We start from the raw sequence: 18590 nt of genomic DNA, 5'->3' as shown, positions 1-18590 counted from the left end.
TGGTATTTTCTTCTATGTATTTTCTCAGTATGCAGCAGATAGACTAATGGTTCAAATACTTTGTCAGTTACATGAAGAAACATGTATTTGATGCTGTTCCTCACTTTTTTTCATTTAAAAATTAAATAAAAATTCTCAGTGCTGAAAGCTTCAGAATTGTATCATGTCAGAAAAATCAAGTTAGAATGTATAAACCTGTAGATATAACACATTCATACTCCACACACCACTCCCATACTCCCCCCCAAAAAAGAGACCAATTAATTTCTTTCCCTTTTTTTTTTTTAACATCTGATGTTAGAAATCAGATAAAACTTCACCTGTTTCAATCCACCTTCTTTGTCTTGCTACCCTACCTTCTCTTCCTCTCATTAGTCTGAAAATTTTGAATTTTTACAAATAAGAACTCCATCATTATTCTAGAAAAGCTGAACAGTTATTAGTATTCCTACAATATTAAAGCTGGATGGAACAGCTATGACTAAATATAATTTTATAGAAACCAAAGTGTCTCATGAGAGGTATATTGGTTTCAGTGATTCGTTCAAAGGAAAGTTTTCTACCGTCCAGAGCTGTCTGGTCACTTCTAATGAAAAAGAAAAGGAAAAAGAGATTAATTAAAAACCACAGGTACTATATACGTATTTGAAAAAAAAAATCCATTTTTGACAGAATTTCATTCTCGCTAGAACATTTGCAGCTACTGAGATGTGAAGCAGAAATGAACTTGAAAGTTTTGAAAGTTCTTACAAAATACGATTATTTTCTACCAAGCTCTGTACTGCATGTGATGATTTTTACTGAGAACCATCATTTCAAAAATACTATACGTGTTCACGGTTCAGTAAAAACAGCCTCTTGCTGTAATTTTTCTCCCGAACCACAGTTTTATCTCTATTTTGATACTTGTAAACAGGGACTAAGAAATAATAGAAAGTGAATACAAAATATGAACTATGAATCTTAACATACTGTCAGCAAGGAAAAAAGTATAATACACCTTAGTAGCTCAAGTACAAAAGGGACTCTATACTGGAGCAACATTCCACTCTGATACACTTTCAGTCCTAGTGCAAAACAAAGAATACAACAACAGTCACACCTTCGTAGTTTAGTATTAATGTCATCAACTACCAAGAAAAATGAGATAATTTAACATTTTTGAGAATATATTCATAAGAATGCTTCCACTTTAATGCTATAGTTAATGTTCTTGGTAGTAGGATTCACATGGATCACTGCAAGTAGATGGAATGTGATGGGCTGAATCCAAGTAAATTGAGGTAATTGGACAAGATGCTTGCAAGTCTACTTGTCCTCAATGTTTATTCAAGGTCAGGCTGCATCAGGCTCTGAGCATCCTGATCTAGATGTAGATGTGCCTGTTCACTGCAGGGGAGTTGGATTAGATGACCTTTAAGTGTCTCTTCCAACTCAAACAATTATATGATTCTATTCTATTCTACTGTCTTTGAACAAGTTGAATGGGGAGACTGGGTAGGTCTCAGATGACTGAAGAAAGGCATATATTTCATACGTTTTTACAAAAAGCCAACTTATCAGTATGAGAAACCAGAGACAGTTCTATTTTTTGTCTTCATACCCTGACAAAATCATGGATTTTTGAGGGCTAAATCATGCCTGATTAACCTGATTGCTATTTATGATAAAAAGAACTTGAACTGTGAGTGAAGGGATAGTATACAATTTAATTCACCTCACTTTTTTATGACATTCAACTCTGACTCCTACAGTATTCTTGGATCTAGGTTAGGATGATCTGATCATAAATTAGATAGATGGACAACTGGGTGGTTTACATGATCCATCTGATTAGATGACTATGCTTAGAGTTTATGAGGTTACTGAGTTCTACTTTTCCCAGAAACCAATAACAAGTGAGGTAACACATAGGTCTATCCTGGGACCAGACTTTTTAACAGCTTTACAATTCATGAGTTAATGAAGTGCTTGCTTATCGAGTTTGCAGATGACACCAAACTGAGGTAACCAGCAGGTAAGGCAGCCATATAGAGGCTTGTGCAGGCTGCTGGAATGCACCAACAGGAACCTAATGAAACTTAGCAAGGACAAATGGCGGTTGATGTACCTGAGGAGGAAGGAGTCCCTTGTAATGATGTAGACAGAGGACTGAGCGCTAGGGAGAGCCGTTCTGCAGAAAAGCTCCTGGGGCATATCACAGGCAACAAGTTAGCATGAAACAGCAGTTCTTTCACAGCAAAGAGGACCAACAGCCTCCAATCTCCCTCCAGTTAATACTTAGAGGGATGGAATTATCCTCCATGCTCAGCAATCACCTAGAGTACAGCATCTGATTTTGGTCACTTCACTGCAAGGAAGACATTGATAAATAGGAAGAAGTATGAAGGTAGAGTAAAATCGTAATTGCCTTTTTCTTATAAAATATCAGGAAAAGCCAGAGGGTAATCTTCACTACGTGTCTCACCAACCAGCACAGGATAATACTACATGCTGTGCTTGACTTGTTATACTGTTCCATACTCACAGTTTTATAGTTAGAATATAATTCACCAAGATCAATAAGGGTAAAATTGTTCTTTAAAGATTATTCTACTGAAAAAGTTAACTTTATCTGGGAAATGGCACCAGTGGGACTAATGAAGAAAGTCTTTGCCAGATCTTCTTTTTGATTGTTTCTAGCAAGAAACTGAGACTTGAGTGACACTTGTGCCACCACTACACCACTAGCATGTCAGAACCCTCTGCTGGCATAGAGCCTGCAGTATGATTTGAAGAGATTCAGCACCTGGCAGACCAGGCAAGCAAAAGCCATGCAGAGGATGAAGAAAGGATTCTTCTATACACACTACTCCTAAGGACCATCTTTTGAACTAAAATTATTTTGATTGAGAGGGGAAGAAAACTACCCTCAGAAAGATGCTTGATTCCAATGAAATTCAACTTTGTGTAAGACAGTGAGAAATATATGGAAAACAATAACAACATGTAAACTTACTTATTACAGTGTTATTAGGCTAATATGTGACTTTTAAAGCCTGTATGGAAGCTTACACATTATGGCTACGAAGAATGCAAAAATATACGTGAAGTTAACTGCTTCTCTCTCTTATGAATATGCTTGTCTTGTCGTCATTTCTTTCCCCACATATTTTATAGTGAAATTTCATTGTATTAAGAATTTTAACTTCATTTTCATAATGTTAAAAGCACAAAGACAGATTTGGCTAGCTGTTCATACAGGGACAAGATTGCTGTTCTTGCAGAAATGGATCAATTTTCTAAGAAAAAGAAAACAATGTAACCTAATACTAGACTGACTAATGTAAAGTTTTATTATCTCAACAAAGCAGATGTGCAATTACTGAAAAGCAGTTAATCCAGCAATCCTTTACCTAACTGTGGTCATACTATGCAATAGAAAGTAGAGTACTTGTTGAAATAATTCAACAGGAATTAAGTTGACAAGATACAATGAAAGAAATCAAAGTTAGGACACACTGTCTAGCACTGTTGACTTTTTTTCTTTCTAAAGATGAAATAAAAATTCTTCATTGGTCTCTACAAAATATTTTAAACTCTGATAAATTAAAACTTAGTCAGAAGCACGCTTTCATTCTCTTTATTACTGTTAGCAGGAATTCAAGGCACAGAGTGAGAAAATTAAGTTTTTCTTAATGTCATGGGGTCATTTTATCAGGTCAAAATTGATAAAGCACTCCTACTTGTACTGATTGGTATCAGCTATGTGTCTTGTCTGTAGAAGAGAATTCCAACATTTTTAATTCGTACATACTGTTTTCTCTTTAAACAAAGAAAAAGAAGAACAAAACAAAACCAATCAATCAGATAGAAAAGTCATTCAGTAAAATTTTTAAGCTGTTCTATTTAATGAAAATTTAGTCTGGATATTTTCTGACTTTTTGATAAAGTCTATTTGCTGCTTAAAGAAAATATAAGGGAGGAAAGAAGGATTAAGGATATAGTTAAGGTATGTCCTTAACTATAAGCAAGAAAAGACATTTATGAAACCTGACACACAGCTACATTGGTAATAGATATTAAAAATAAAATAAAATAAAATTAGCCAAATTGGCCGAATTAGTATGGAGTTCTAGAAAATGTAAAGAACTATGTTTACTATCAATAAAATCCTTATCATTCTGCAAAGGATCTTATTTGAATTTTTTTCCATTTTCTGTAGTTAGTGCCTGTGGGTCCCAATAGCATTTAGAAAATCAAAATGATTGAAACAACAACAAACCCCCAAAGACTCCACACATTTTTTCTCATACGAAGTCCACAGGCAAGGAAATATTGTTATCAAAATGTAGATGTGAGAGAATCAGGATCATTTTAAACTGATCTTTCAGGTACAGAAAATGTTCATATTACCATTCACAAATGAGTTTTCCTCTTTTTTTAAAACCATCCGATAATTTTGAAGACATTTTAAAGACAGATGAAACATGCAGTTTAAGTACTGTTTATTGTTCTTAAAATTACAGGATTATGTACAAACTATGAGTCTAAGAAAGGAAATACACAGAAGTTTTGACAGAGCCTAGCATAAAACCAGTAAGTATGAACTGATGGTCATGAAGAAAACTCAGATATATAAAAAAAGGAGCACAGGGAGGAAAATTTGAACAAACAAACAAACAAACAAAAACCAGACCCAAACAAATAAACTTGGAAAAAAAAACATTGTAAAAGAAGGAAGAATAACTAGGCTGAATTTATGATACTGGCATTGGGTCACTTCTTCTGAGTTGTTAAAGTTTCTGCTTGTCAGAAAGGAAAGAGAGAAGATATATGAATTCTAATAACACTATGTGGTCTAAACCTGTCAGAATTAAAGGTTCTTTCACTGTTTTATGCATCGCCTCTGGCAAAAGAGAGAAAAGGGATAAGCAGATAAGTGGATTTCAAGCACACTTTCTTATGGGGATCAGGAGGCAAATGTGCTTGTAAAGTTTATAGAAACAGCAACAATAAACGACAACTAAAAAGCTTTCCCTTAGAACAAAAAGTTGAAAAAGAAAAGCAAAGGGAGAACAATAGAAGGATAAGTGAGAAGAGCCAGCAATAGTAATGAATGGAATAGTAAATTAGAAATATCCTTCATTACACATTATAAAAGATAGTATATTTTTTTCCCCATTTTTGCTGTCAGTTACTGCTGGATGCAAAGGCGTGTTCTTGTTTTGCAGTTGATGACAGAGTCAAGATGTGAAACATTGTTCTAGGATACTTGAAAATCAGTGGGTTTTAAGGATGATTTTGTCTTTTTAATCCACTTGCCTTGAAACATGTTTTTTACATTATGAATCCCCAAAACAGTACTTAGAAATTTTCTTGACAAAAGGGATTACAATGGATTATTACAGGTGTTAAATGCTGTGTCCTTACAGGGTTTAAATCTATCGCTTTGAGTGTTGGAATTCAATGAAAGATTTTCTTCCGGAAAATGTACTTTTCTTACAGATAGCTTATTATATTGTATATGGAATTTTTACTTGCTTTATTGAAGTTATCAAGAAGGAAATACATCAGCTAATATTTAAGGACTCTGCTTTGCAAGAATATCAAGGGAGTTTGGTACATTTAAATTTAAATCGGATGATATTTGGTTAGCAAATCAACCAGGGTAAAGTTCAGACATTTGGCAGCTATAACTGAAGACCAGTGCTTGATTTAGTTGAATTTCTTGAATACAGGTCATTAATTCTTTTTCTGGGGCTATTGGAAAGGAAGTATCTGCTTATTCAATGAGCCAGTAGCAAGCAGATATATTGAAGTCATTTATGTAGCAAAACAATTCAGTTATAATATTTTTCCAAATGGCATGACCAGAATCAACCATCTGGTCTTTGTTTCGACATCAGTAAGCATCAACCTACAAGTGCTATTTGGCACAACAGGACTGTTTTAAGACTTCTTCACAGCTGAACTCTAATTAGACTCAGAATAAGGTCAAAAACAGAATGGACTATTTTTAAAGCAAAAAAATTAAGTTAGTTATATTAGCAAAAGACATTATGTAAGGATCCATTTTTCGTATACAAATCACATACTGATGAAGCACTGTGCCATTGGCAATATATATTTCTTTTCCTGATGGGCCAAGAATATATGAAACAAGTGATACACAATGCCACTGCTCACCACCTGATGACTAATGTTGGGTATAGGCAACAAGATCTGATTATGGAATTACTCCACTCTAGATACCCAAGAAGTTTCTGGACTGAAAGAAAAAAATAGTTTCCCAAAATCTCACTTTCCAAGCCTGTTCTGTCATCGTACCCATGCAGGGCTGGGGAAACAAAGACGTCTTCCTGGTTCCAGCTCTTGGATCCCCCTGAAATCCCTGTGGAAATGGGCAACTAATGCCCAGCCAGTCTATGAGCAATGGCAGCCACTTCTGGCCAACTCCCAGTTTTACTGTTCAGCATGCTGCTGTATGGTATGGAGTATCCCTTTGGCCAGTTTAGCTTGGATATCCTGGTTCTGTCTCCTCCCAGCTCCTTGTGCCCCCTGCAACTCCGACTGACAAGGCAGCACAAAACAGTCCTTGGCTCCACAACACAGCATCATACCAGTCACCATGAAGAAAACTATCAGACGAAACCAGGACATTGTGCCAACAGTAAAATCATCAGCTGTCACACACAACAGTTTTATAGTTAAGTGTAGTAAGAAAGTTCTCACTCAGAAGCAGCCTGTTGTCTTTTTATTGTTGTTTTGTTTTGTCAGCAGTAGCTGTTGAACTGCGTCTTTGTTTTTTTTACGAGTCATTAAGGGAGTGGGCATGCAAACAAACTACCTCATGATCAAGAAGTAAGAATGCCAGTTTACAGCACATCACCTAGTCCGTAGGAACTATATGCTCTTACATCACAGTAAAAGTTCATTGGAAAAGGAGTTTTCTACTTTGTTTTTTTCCTGCAAGGCATAATTACTGACTATTATTCTGGGCTACCTCCCAAACTGCATGTTTTTAATTTGCTTAATGTGGTAACTTATTTGTGTGTCTCTACCAAATAAGCTATTATGTGTTAAATGGCTCAATCACACCTGGCTTGCCTGTGACCAAAGCAAATACATGAAAAGTTAATTTTGCAGTTTGAAGATGAAGTGTCAATAAGTTAGAATCACACGATGAAATGCATCTGGAGTTAAGACAAAAGAAATGAAGAAAAAGAGACAGACTTGCCTGGCAAAAGGCACTGCAAAGAGAAAGGTCTTCCTACATGTGACTGTACACTCGCAGCTCCTGGGGAACAAGATCTCATCTATCTTTGTGAAAATGCTAATTGTAACCCAATTCTTTTTACCTAGTTTCACAGTTTTCTAAACAAACAGAAATCACTTGGCAAATATCTGATGATATCTGAGATGCAGTTAAATTTTATGACTCGATTGCAGAGGATTGTTGAGTATGCAACATTTTTTTCTAAGGAACAAGCATTCTGAAATACACCTTGACCAGTTAATGTGTTATTTGATGCTGCTTTTTGAAGAGCTGCAGGTAGATTTTTCCAGTGAAGAAATATCCTTAACCGTTTATGGGGATAATTATCCCATAAGCATTTATCCCATCACAACTTCTTTGTCTGTATGATTAACCCCTTGCATATGGCACTGGTAAGACTGCACCTTGAATACTGTGCTCAGTTTTGGGCCCTCCTTACAAGATGGATACTGAGTTGCTTCAGAGAGTACAGAAAAGAGTAATGAATCTCTTTTTATTCTGTGTGTATTTTATTTATGTTCAATTTCCAGTAATTTTTGTGTAAGCTTATATGAAATATTTGCAAAAAATGGTAGTGTGAACAAGAACTGCTTCCACGTGTTAAAATTCAGCTTTTGATACAAGCACTGTATCTAAGTCATTTTAAAAATGTAGATGAAAAAAATGGCAACTTGGTAAACAATATAGTTAAATATAATTTACTTCCTTTCACATACTTAGAAAAAAAGTGTATGTTTATTCTTCAAGTCAGTTCAGCTAAATATCACCTACACAGAGAAAAAGATAAATCTTTAAATAATGCTCAATTGAAAATAGATGTTTCGTATTTATATTTTCATATTAAAATGGAAGTGCCACTCTAGCAGTTAAGGCATGTCTTTGAACTACATTTCATTTTACTATATTTTCAGGAAGATTATTCTTCTTACAAGTTAACAAGTTTTTTATAAAATGGTACTCTCAAAAGTTTATGGATTGTACTTTTACCAAGGCTTCCAGCAAAGTACTAAAATCAGGTGGAGAGCTTGTGATGACAGTCTGTATGGCCCCCCTGAGTTTAAACATCCAAGAGCACAGATGTGAATAATGCAGAAAATATGTACTGTTTGAGTTCTGTTATTAAAACTCTAGTTTCTAAGGAACAGAGAATTGGTGCTTCTGCATTCATCCAGCCGAAATGCAAAGTTTGCTTAAATAATTCGATACAATGGAGAGATTTGAAAATTCATGTCTTCAGACACGAAAGATTGGAAATCCTTGTTCACATAGTTTTTTCTTGTTGATCAGATTATTGAGAAACCATATAAAGAGCTTATTGATCTTTTCAGTGGGTACTGTTCAATGACAATTTAGCATGCTTAATAAAACATGAGATGTTGTGTTTACCTGATTTATGAGATTTATTGTATGAAAGTTTTTAGTAGTGTTTGGATCTTCTATTGAGATCCTAACAAGGCTATCTCTAGAGGTTCCTCAAGGAAATTTTTGTTCTTAACTGAAGTTAACAGGATTGCAAGCCAAGATTTTTGTAAGTCAACTTTGGAAACTGCCAAGCTGCCATTTGATTAATATTAATAACTGACTTATACACATTTTCTGATTTTAATTCTGACTACAAAATTAAATGCATTCTCAAGCAAGAGAAATAAACAAAGGGTATTATGATTCTCAGTAAAGACAGATGAAAAAATATTATATATATAACAGCAATGACAAATTGACACGTCAGGCTGATGATTTTTTTTTCTATATGTAAATAATCTACAATTTCAGATTTGTATACATACATATATATATATATAAAATATAAAAAGTTGAAGAAAAGGGTTAGGAACAATTCAGGTCCATCAAATTGTTTTTGTTATTCATGCAGGTTACTCTGAAAGTAATGCCTCCAATTTATTTCCAAGGATCTACAAGAGAGCACAAAACCACTCTTTGATAGAGCAAATTCTCAGCTACAAAACACTATTTTCAACATAATCACCACCATTAGCTGTGAATTTTTACCAGCAATGGATAAGAACCTGCATGTTGCACTAGTACAAGTTTACAGCAACAGAAATGACTCACTGTCACTGTCACTGTGCTAAAATGCACAACGCACCACCTCACTGTGCTCACATCCACTGTTTGATCTCTATACATGTTAAGCAAGCATTGCTGAATATCAGGGGGTACATTTTTTCCATATAGAGGAATTCCATGTCTCTCCTTTGCATCATATGCACTTCCATGTCATACAACATTTTGTCAGACTGCCCCTCTGCTACCACTTGTCTCATGGCAAGAAAACAGGCAGGAAGGTTCAGCGTCTACTGCCATACCACCAACATCTGAATGTGACATCTTGAACCAATGTAATAAAATAGGAGGCATTACTTTCAGAGCAATCCTCATAGTAGTCAAAGAAAAAAATAATACAAATCATACTACATTGTATCAATTATAGTGAATCATAAAAAAATCAAACATATAAAATGGAGAATCTAAAGATGACATTCCCTTACGAGCCTGAAATTAGTATTTTCCTTTATCATACATTTTATCAGTTTTATTTGCTGAAAGATTCAATCTCAAAATGTGTGAACCTATATGAAAGTAATTATATTCAGAGAATCATCACGTTGTGATGGATAGTTCTCTCTGTTCTCTCCTTAGTGTCTCATTGAGTCACTGAATTATGCTTTTTACCCCAGTCATGTCTGTTGTACTTGCTGTGGCCTTCACTCTCTCATACCATGTCTTGCCTACTTGTCTTTCCCCAGACTGAGTATGCCCTATTAGCAGGGCTGATGTTTCTCCAGTCATGGATAATGGATTCTTTTCAGAGCATCACTGGTGACAAACCTTAACTTTGGTCAGCCATACAGCTCTGTGTACACACATCTCCATTGTCAGTCTGATTGTCCCTTCTTTTCTGAGCATCAGACCCCAGTGCAACTTTTCACCCTATTTTAGAGTACGTAGTGACTCTGAGCAGATGGACAGTTCCTTCTACAGCTCTTACTTTTGATGTTTAGTGATAGTTTGTTTTCCCTCAGCTCTTTTTTCTCACACAATACGTTAAGCCAGTATACAAAAGGACTCTGGCCAGCATATTTTAGGAGAAAAAATGCTTATTTGCATACAGCTCTGCTGTTATTGTTTAAATCCATTAAATACATTATACCACTTCAGGTGAATCTATGAAGAGTAAAAAGTAAAGAAGAAAACTGAAAAGTTAATTTATTAACTGTATCATGCTACCAAGATCATGGCACAGTCTTCTGGTGTTCTCATAGCGTTTACTGAAACTGCTTTAACTTTTCCTCCAAAAAAGTAATGCTCTTTCTGACACCATTCAGATGCAGTATCATGCTGATATATTGGAGTGTCTGCTGAATTAAAATGCTTACATGTGTCATTAAGGAAATGAGATTATGATAAACAGAGGTGCTTCTGACATGGATCATTGTGCTAATGATCAATATCTCAGTCTTGTAAAACTTGACACTCCTGCAGAATACATTCCTACATGCCAATTACAATCTGTTAGAATGTCATTTCAAGTTAGTTTATTACAAATTCTTTAATATTCATTGTTTCGTAGATTTTAGTGTAAAAGGATCAATACATCAATTTCAAATAGTAAGATAATGAATCATAAGTGGAATAATATATGTGCAGCATAGTGTTAAAAATGAGGTATATGTAACAATTAACAAGAATACAATCACACAGGCTACATTAAGTTTGCAAACAAAAAATGTGAGCTCTTAAAGGGAAATTTTCTTTCTTTTTCTTGGGTCTTCTCAACATACTTTTCTTCTTTGGAAAAAGAAGGTCATATTGTGACCATTTTCTGACCAAAAAAAGATTAGATGGTGGAATCTGACAGCTGTGTTTAGTATTTTTTACTATCACAGAAATTCTACTAATAAATAATTTTACAGAGTCATTTCAAAGGGAATGTGGCTGACTAATGAATTTTATAAACTTGAGAAATACTTACATATGGTCATGCTGTGACACCATTTTTCTTTTATACTGGATGCAAAACAACTCCATTCAAGTACAGCTACATAGAAATGACTGCATTAATAACAATGGAATATATTGTGCCAAAACTGTACAATAATGCAATTTGACTATGAACAGTAGACAGAATGAGTTTGAAGTAGTAAATACATAATAGAGCAGTTCTATTTACTACAGTTAAAATAGGTAAGACTAAAGTCTGTTATGAGTGTTTAGATTATGTAAATATTTGAAAAAATATATATAGGTATTGTATACAGTATCTGTTTTGACTTCACACTGGATCTAATAATAGATTCAGGAGAAATACCCAAAGAAACTATTGTCCTTCTGAACTAAAGTGGTTTATTTTTATAATAGTCATTTGCTTGGGTGAGTATTTAGTTTATAAATAGTCCTTTTGCAATAATAAGTCAGAAAAAAATGTACTGCCTATCTCTCTTTCAAGAGCTTAAGAGATCTCTTCCTGAATCTCTTAAGCTCCTCCTGGTGATTTTATATACATGCTTATTTCAGTTTGGAAGTGTTTTAGTCACAATCTCTTAAAATGCTAGCACTTGGAACCAAAACTGAGCTGGAGAATTAAAGTTACTAGTAATTTTTGTTTCCTTTTACATTTCTTTATTTTGTTATCTTTCAGTTTTCTTTTTCTTTTTTTTTTTTTTTTTTTATGGAATCAATTTCATCAGTGGTCATTTTACCATGCTCTTCTTTTTTTGTGTATATTTGTGATAACTCTCTGCTAAACAGTGTACAGCATTACTCCTACATCTTTCCTTTTCTCAGCCTCTCCAGAACATGATGTTGTAGCCTAACAACATTTTCCCCACTGTGTTATCATCTCACATTTCTAATATATTGTATTAAACCTGGCAACATGACGGCCTTGCTGTGAATGGGGGGGCTTTGTACTATTTTGCATTGCCCTTGTGATGGGGACAGGGCTCTGCTGTAATCTTTTAGCTGAGGATAGATACGTCCTTCCTGAAAACCTGAAATGTTACTGTTCCTCTCTCAATGTAAAGGATCTAAGAAGAGGAACTATAATCCTGTGCTGGGAATGTACATTGATGAATATGATGCACTGCTGGAAGGAGAAAAGTAAAACTTTTTTCACCTTTCTCCACCTCTCCTATTGAATACGTATCTGCAGTCAGGTCTATATATGCAGGCACTTTTTCTAGCATAGACAAAACTCAGACCTACCTGAAAATAGAAGAAGATGATGTTTGGTGAATGGAAAAACCATCTATGAAGGGCTAGGATGATAATTTAAACCAGTAGGGTATGCAGCTTATGGGATGCACAGTTATTTCAGTTTTTCAGTGTTTTGCCTCTGTTAGCCTGTCTTAGCTTGCTACTATTTGTACAGAGAATAGTTAATGCAGACCAGAATCTATTTGGTGTACAAGCTACCACTCAATACCTTGATGTCCTTATGCTTGTTATCTGAAGTACAGCATACCCCAGGAGTGCTGCTCCTGTTGTAAGTTTATCTGTTATACACATATGAAATATAGCCTCAGTTGCCCTGAAGAGAGAAGATACTGTACTTAGAATGGAAATATTCAGATCTGAAAATGGTCTATTAAAAATGGAGGTCCTTTGATAACTTATAACTGGATTTCAGTTTTGAATTCATTCTAAGCTCAGATCTAGGCAGATATGAGTTTAGATCAAATCATCTTTTATGTATGTAAAGAGCACATCGAAAAGAGATATCTGTTGTATACCTTTCTTCTGCAAGACCTCATTTTTTGTTTAAGTATGATTTTATTTTATTTTTACTTTAAAGAATTGTATGACAGCCATAATATTCTGTACTATTGAACTATAATTCTGATTAGATGGATGTAACATAACAGCAAGTGATTAGACTTATTTACTTGTTTTACTTGAATCTATTTATTTTACTTATTTATTTATAACACAGGTACAGTTTACAGTGTATTTGCTTATGGATAACTGGGAAATGAAAGTAAATGTTCTTTTATTTTTATACTTTCTGGGTAGAAGAGGCACCATTATCAGGCAGATGGTTTTCCCAGGGCTAGACTCATCCCCTGCACTCCAGGTGTGCTGACTCCTTTATAACTCAGTGCCGTTAGAGTACATTGTGCACCAATGCTCACTAAAGACTTATACTCCTGTGATTTTGATATGACAGGCTATTGAATCTTCACAGTCCAATAAGCCTGACTGTCCCTTTTCTCCACCTGGCTGGAGGCAAGGCCCCTATAGTTTTGGTTATTGTATTCGTTACTCATTTCTTCTGAATGCGAACCAAAAGACTCGTTATCAAACTCAGAAGCAAGACCAGATCACCTACTCTTTTTAGAGAACTGGATTGCTTTCCCTTGCATCTTACACACCGTGACTCTATGCTCAAGATGGGTTTTCCATTTCAATTCCACATATCCTCTCCATGCAGGTATGACTATGACCATAACACAAGATGACACATGGTGTGTACCCACTATATCCTCCCTCTGAAGCACTGGAATGCTTACTTCTAATAGCTGAAATACCAGTTCACACATGCTGGGGAGAAAAGTTACTCTCCTCTGATGCTGAATCAATTTTTCCATAGTTGAGATATAGGCCTGCAGGAAGGATATTCACATTGCTGAAGTTGGACTGCCAATTCATCCACCGTTTATTCCTCTCCACCTTTACAGGTCATTATTGCCATACAACAATTGTTGCTCCTCCACATGGATCACATCTGCTTGATACCATCTGCACTTGAGAACAATTGATTGTTTTTCAGATCAATATTATACATGTCTTCTAGCACAGCTAATTTCCTCAGATATTGGATACCTCTGTGCATGAAGATCCACTTACATGGCTGACACATTAATATCTTCCTTGTAAGGATATCTTTCCTTCACAACTGAGAGGAATTGTACCCAGAGGGGAAGAGATTTTCCATTTTTTTTCAATAACTTTGTCGATGCTCACTTCCCTAGAGAAGAATCCCAGCTTCTTGGCTTCCATGCCCACTGAATCTGGACTACCACCCCTGTTACTGCAGCATCAGAGCAGCCAGGTTACAATGTGCTCACCTAGACAACAGCTGAAATCTTTCCTCATATTTTGCAGCTGATCTAGGGATAGGCACCAGGTGGTTACTGACCCTTTTATGACCTCTGACTTATCCTCCTGTTCTCAAGATGAGTCTGCTTCTTCTTCCTCACTTCCTAAATGAGATGACTTTTGAATCCATTACTTATTCTCATGGACAGGGGTGACAAATACCAGCACAGGGTTGATTCTCTGGTTCAGCCTCAGAGCCTGTCAGTCACAGGGGTTGGATCATTTTGACGTTGGGCGTTTTCTTCCTCTTGAGAGTGCTAAATACTGTTGAATAGTGTTTGATAGGTACAAATCAAACCCCAGCACAGTATAGCCAGTTGAAACTGTCTAGCATTGCCAGGACCAGGGCATACATTTTTAAAGCATTGTCAGCTTTTTTGGATTCTTCACTTGTTCAGGGGTGAGTTCCAGACCTCTCAGAGGTAGCAATCACAACAAATACCTGTCCATACATCTTGCCATCCACAACCATTCTGCTTTGGAGTAGATTTCTGGGTTTGATTTTCAAATAGTTTCTTAACATAAATAAAACTTTGCATGGAAACACATGCAAAGACATAGCAATAAGATCATTCTGGTTTGAGCATCCCAAGAATATCCAAAATTTTCAAAAACTATTTTAACTTGCCTGGACTGAAGAGTGTACTTGCTAAGAGTTTTCACAGTAGGCTTCCTGAAGTGAGAGAAAATGTTCATGCTGAGTAAAAGTACCAAATTAAATCCAAGGTCAGTGTAATATGGGCTGTATACAAACTAGCAAAACCATAAATGAGCTTAGGCCAGCCCTCAGAGATGATAAACAACCCAAAGGGAATTAAGAAAAATAACCTTGAAAGCAAATAAAATCACATTGTGAACGAAAAAAAAAATCAGCATTGTGGCTGGCAGCTATTAAGGTACTAAAATGCTTGTAACAATTTGCTTTTAACTTATTCTGGTCAGATCTGTTGTTATCTCAGTCCTTCGGGCCCACATTGACTACCAAAAGGTCTGTTGTGATTTAACCTAGCAGCAGTTCTGCACCACACAGCCATTCACTCACTTCCCCTCCTCCCAGTGGGATGAGAATCAGGAAAAAAAAAGTAGAGCTTGTGAGTGGAGATAAAAACTATTTACTAAGACATAAAAGATAAATAGTAATGATAATCATATCCACGATTATATGTATATATTTACAAAAGAAGTCATGTACAACACAATTACTCACCACCCACTAAACGATGCCCAGCCAGTCCCTGAGCAGCAGACTCCACCCTGCCAAACTCCCCTCAGTGTTATTGTTCAGCATGATGACATATGGTATGGGATATTCCCTTGGCCAGTTTAGGTCAGCTGTTCTGCTTCTGTCTCCTCCCAGCTGCTTGTGTCCTCCAGCCCCCTTGCTAGCTGGGCAGCACGAGAAGCTGAAACAACCTCAGCTCTGTGTAGCACTGCTCAGCAACAAATAGAACAGCAGTGTGCTATCAACAGTTTTTCTCCTAAGGCCAAAACACTGCATCATACCAGACACTCTGAAGAAAATCAGCTCTGTCTGAGCTGAAACCAGTATAGTATCAAAAGGAAGACTAATAAATAGTATTAATTTCAGACATACCAACGCAATCAACTAAAAGTTATAGAACGGCACAAGAAAATTTCTGATAAATCATTAAAAAATGGTCATAAAATTCTTAATATTCATAAGCATACCTTTAAACACACATGGTAGAGGCTTCCTGAGGTGCTTTGGCTAGCACAGGAACATAGGCACCTCTGCTGCCTTCTGAAGTTGCACATCTTTGACAGCTGGGATATGTGTCTCTCTTGTCACACAAACAACACAAAACAGCCCAGCTGCCAGTGTAAACGCAGATGCATCAGCTGGGATGTGATGGAAGAACAGAGGTCAAATTTAGATTAACCTGCAAAGGGAATCAATGTGGCATCAGAATTTTATTATTTAAAGAAACATTTTTGAGCTTTGAAGGTAAGAACCCTATTTTTCCTCAGTCACAAAAGAAAAAAATAAGATAAAATCTGAAAATTATTGTCCATCATCAGATGGCTGATTTTTTCATCTGGCCAGCTAGTATTATGAAATTAAACACCCAGGAAGCTAATGTGCTGTTTTTCTTCGGCAGAGCTATTAGGGATTTATTCTACTGCTAATTAATTTGACCTTTGGCATTTCTCTGTTTTGTATTTTCTTTTTACTTTTTACCAATCAGCTCTTATTCTTTAGACCAATAATTTTAGAATCGGGAATTACCTTCATTCTTCTATTTTATTAGCACTTCTACCAGGATGTCTCCTAGTTTTAGGCACCCACTGATACTTTAACTACTGTTTTTCATTGCATTGTCTGGAGAGGAAGCCATTAGAAAGGTAGGAAAGTAGGAAGGTTGGCTTTTTTTTTCTCACATAGCAGCAAATGGCCTGCTCTCTAAAAGTTATCTACCACTACTCTACTCTGAATTTTAAGTAGGCTGAGATAGGAAGAAAAGAACCACAAAATGTGTAAAGGGCTTGTATTCAGCTTGCCTCCTCTGCCGAGAGCTCTGCCTCTCAGTAACATGGGGTGTTTCTAAGAAAAAAGTTTGACTGTGCTAGCGGGGTCTGTTTGCTCTTGCCTTTTCTTGTTCATGATTAGTTTCATTTTGATCATATAGGTATGGATGTGTGTACGTTCCTGTAATGTTAATCTTCTCAGGACTTCGTAGAAGGTGTACTTTATTTTTGCAGTACCTTTTAAAAAAAAATCAATCCAGCACAATCAAGATTGAGGATCCTGGGCCCTTGAGCACTGTCTGTATTTGTGTAATAAATATAACTGGAGGTGGTTAGATCTGATGATTTTAGAGCAGGCTGTCAGACTTGCTATTCCTTGAAAAGGCTTATTTTTAACAGTGACAAGAATGCACTGGCACAAAAAATACTTGTCTTCTGCAGTAAAGATGTCAAAAATGAAAGACAAAAACAAGATGGATATACAGGGCTGTCTGTTATGTTAATTCTTGTGCTTGATGATAAGGGTAAAAGGAAACGAGGAAGTAAACTGACGAACGAGAGTATTTCATGATGACTGATAAGATGGTAATATAACCACAGTTTCAAATCATTGATATTGAAGGATGAGGGGTGGGGAAAAACAAACAAACAAACAAACAAAAAGACTGTACTGAATGAGAGAAATGGGCAGAAAATGCCAGGTAGGCATACAGCTAACCAAAAGGCAATCATTTTGCATACAGTAGATATATATAGATACAACATTATAGTAAACAATTGACCAGAAAAGAAAAGAACAGTCCAAAACACTGTCTTAGAAATAGTGCAACGAATAAAATATAAAGTCAGGAGATTCTCAGAGGAGTTTACCTTGCTTAGTTGCACAAAATGGTGGAGATAGAAGCATTCACCACCTTTGAAACTCTATGTTGAGAAGGGAAACTGGGTTAGTAGATTGCTGGAAAAATATTTTAAGCATAGTCATTTGTATGTATTAACTTATATTTTTTGTGTTTTTTTTGTTGGTGGTTGTTTTTTTTTTCTTTTTTCTTTTTTTTTTTCTTTTTTTCCTAAAAAGGTGATTAAAAATCTACAGTAACAGGTAAGAATCTTACAGATTTTTAGTGTGTTTTTTTTTTTAATAGTTTTCCTGTGCTGTTTCATAAAACTTACCTGATCCCTACTGATGATTAATATAACCTTCAAGCCTACCCCAGTTTACACTATCAGCCCTTGCAATGTGCCATCAAGAGGCATGGTAGGCCTTGGGCATAATGGTCAGGATGAGGGGAGAAGGGGAGGCAAGAAGTGCACCATCACACATGTAAAGAGTCATTATGACTTAATGGCATCTACTCCATCCTCTTTTTTGGGGGATGAAAATCTGTGTGTTATTCAATAGGTAAATCTGCGTGTTTTGAGCACTTATTAAATCCAGGTGTATTTATAAAAAGGCTACATCATAAAGGACGGCATTAGCAAGCTTTGGAGAATGGTTGGTCTGGAGAAATTTGGAGAATTTTGGTCTGAAATGTAGTTAATTTGATATTTTCACTCAGCCATTGTGTAGCTAACTAGATAAGACAGCCCACACAAAACATCAAAGAAAATTAATGTTGCAGAAGGGAGGGCATGTTATCAGTTTCACAAAAGAGTTGGAGAAGAGTGCAGCTATCGCTGATGATAAAGACATGAGGGTAAGAAGTTCAAGAACTTTACTGTTTGT

The sequence above is a fragment of the Centrocercus urophasianus genome, unplaced genomic scaffold, assembly GCF_019232065.1.
Source record: "Centrocercus urophasianus isolate 14NV4802_14NV808 unplaced genomic scaffold, USGS_Curo_1.0 seq_15, whole genome shotgun sequence".
Taxonomy (NCBI): Eukaryota; Metazoa; Chordata; class Aves; order Galliformes; family Phasianidae; genus Centrocercus; species Centrocercus urophasianus.
Note: the sequence above shows the minus strand (reverse complement) of the source record.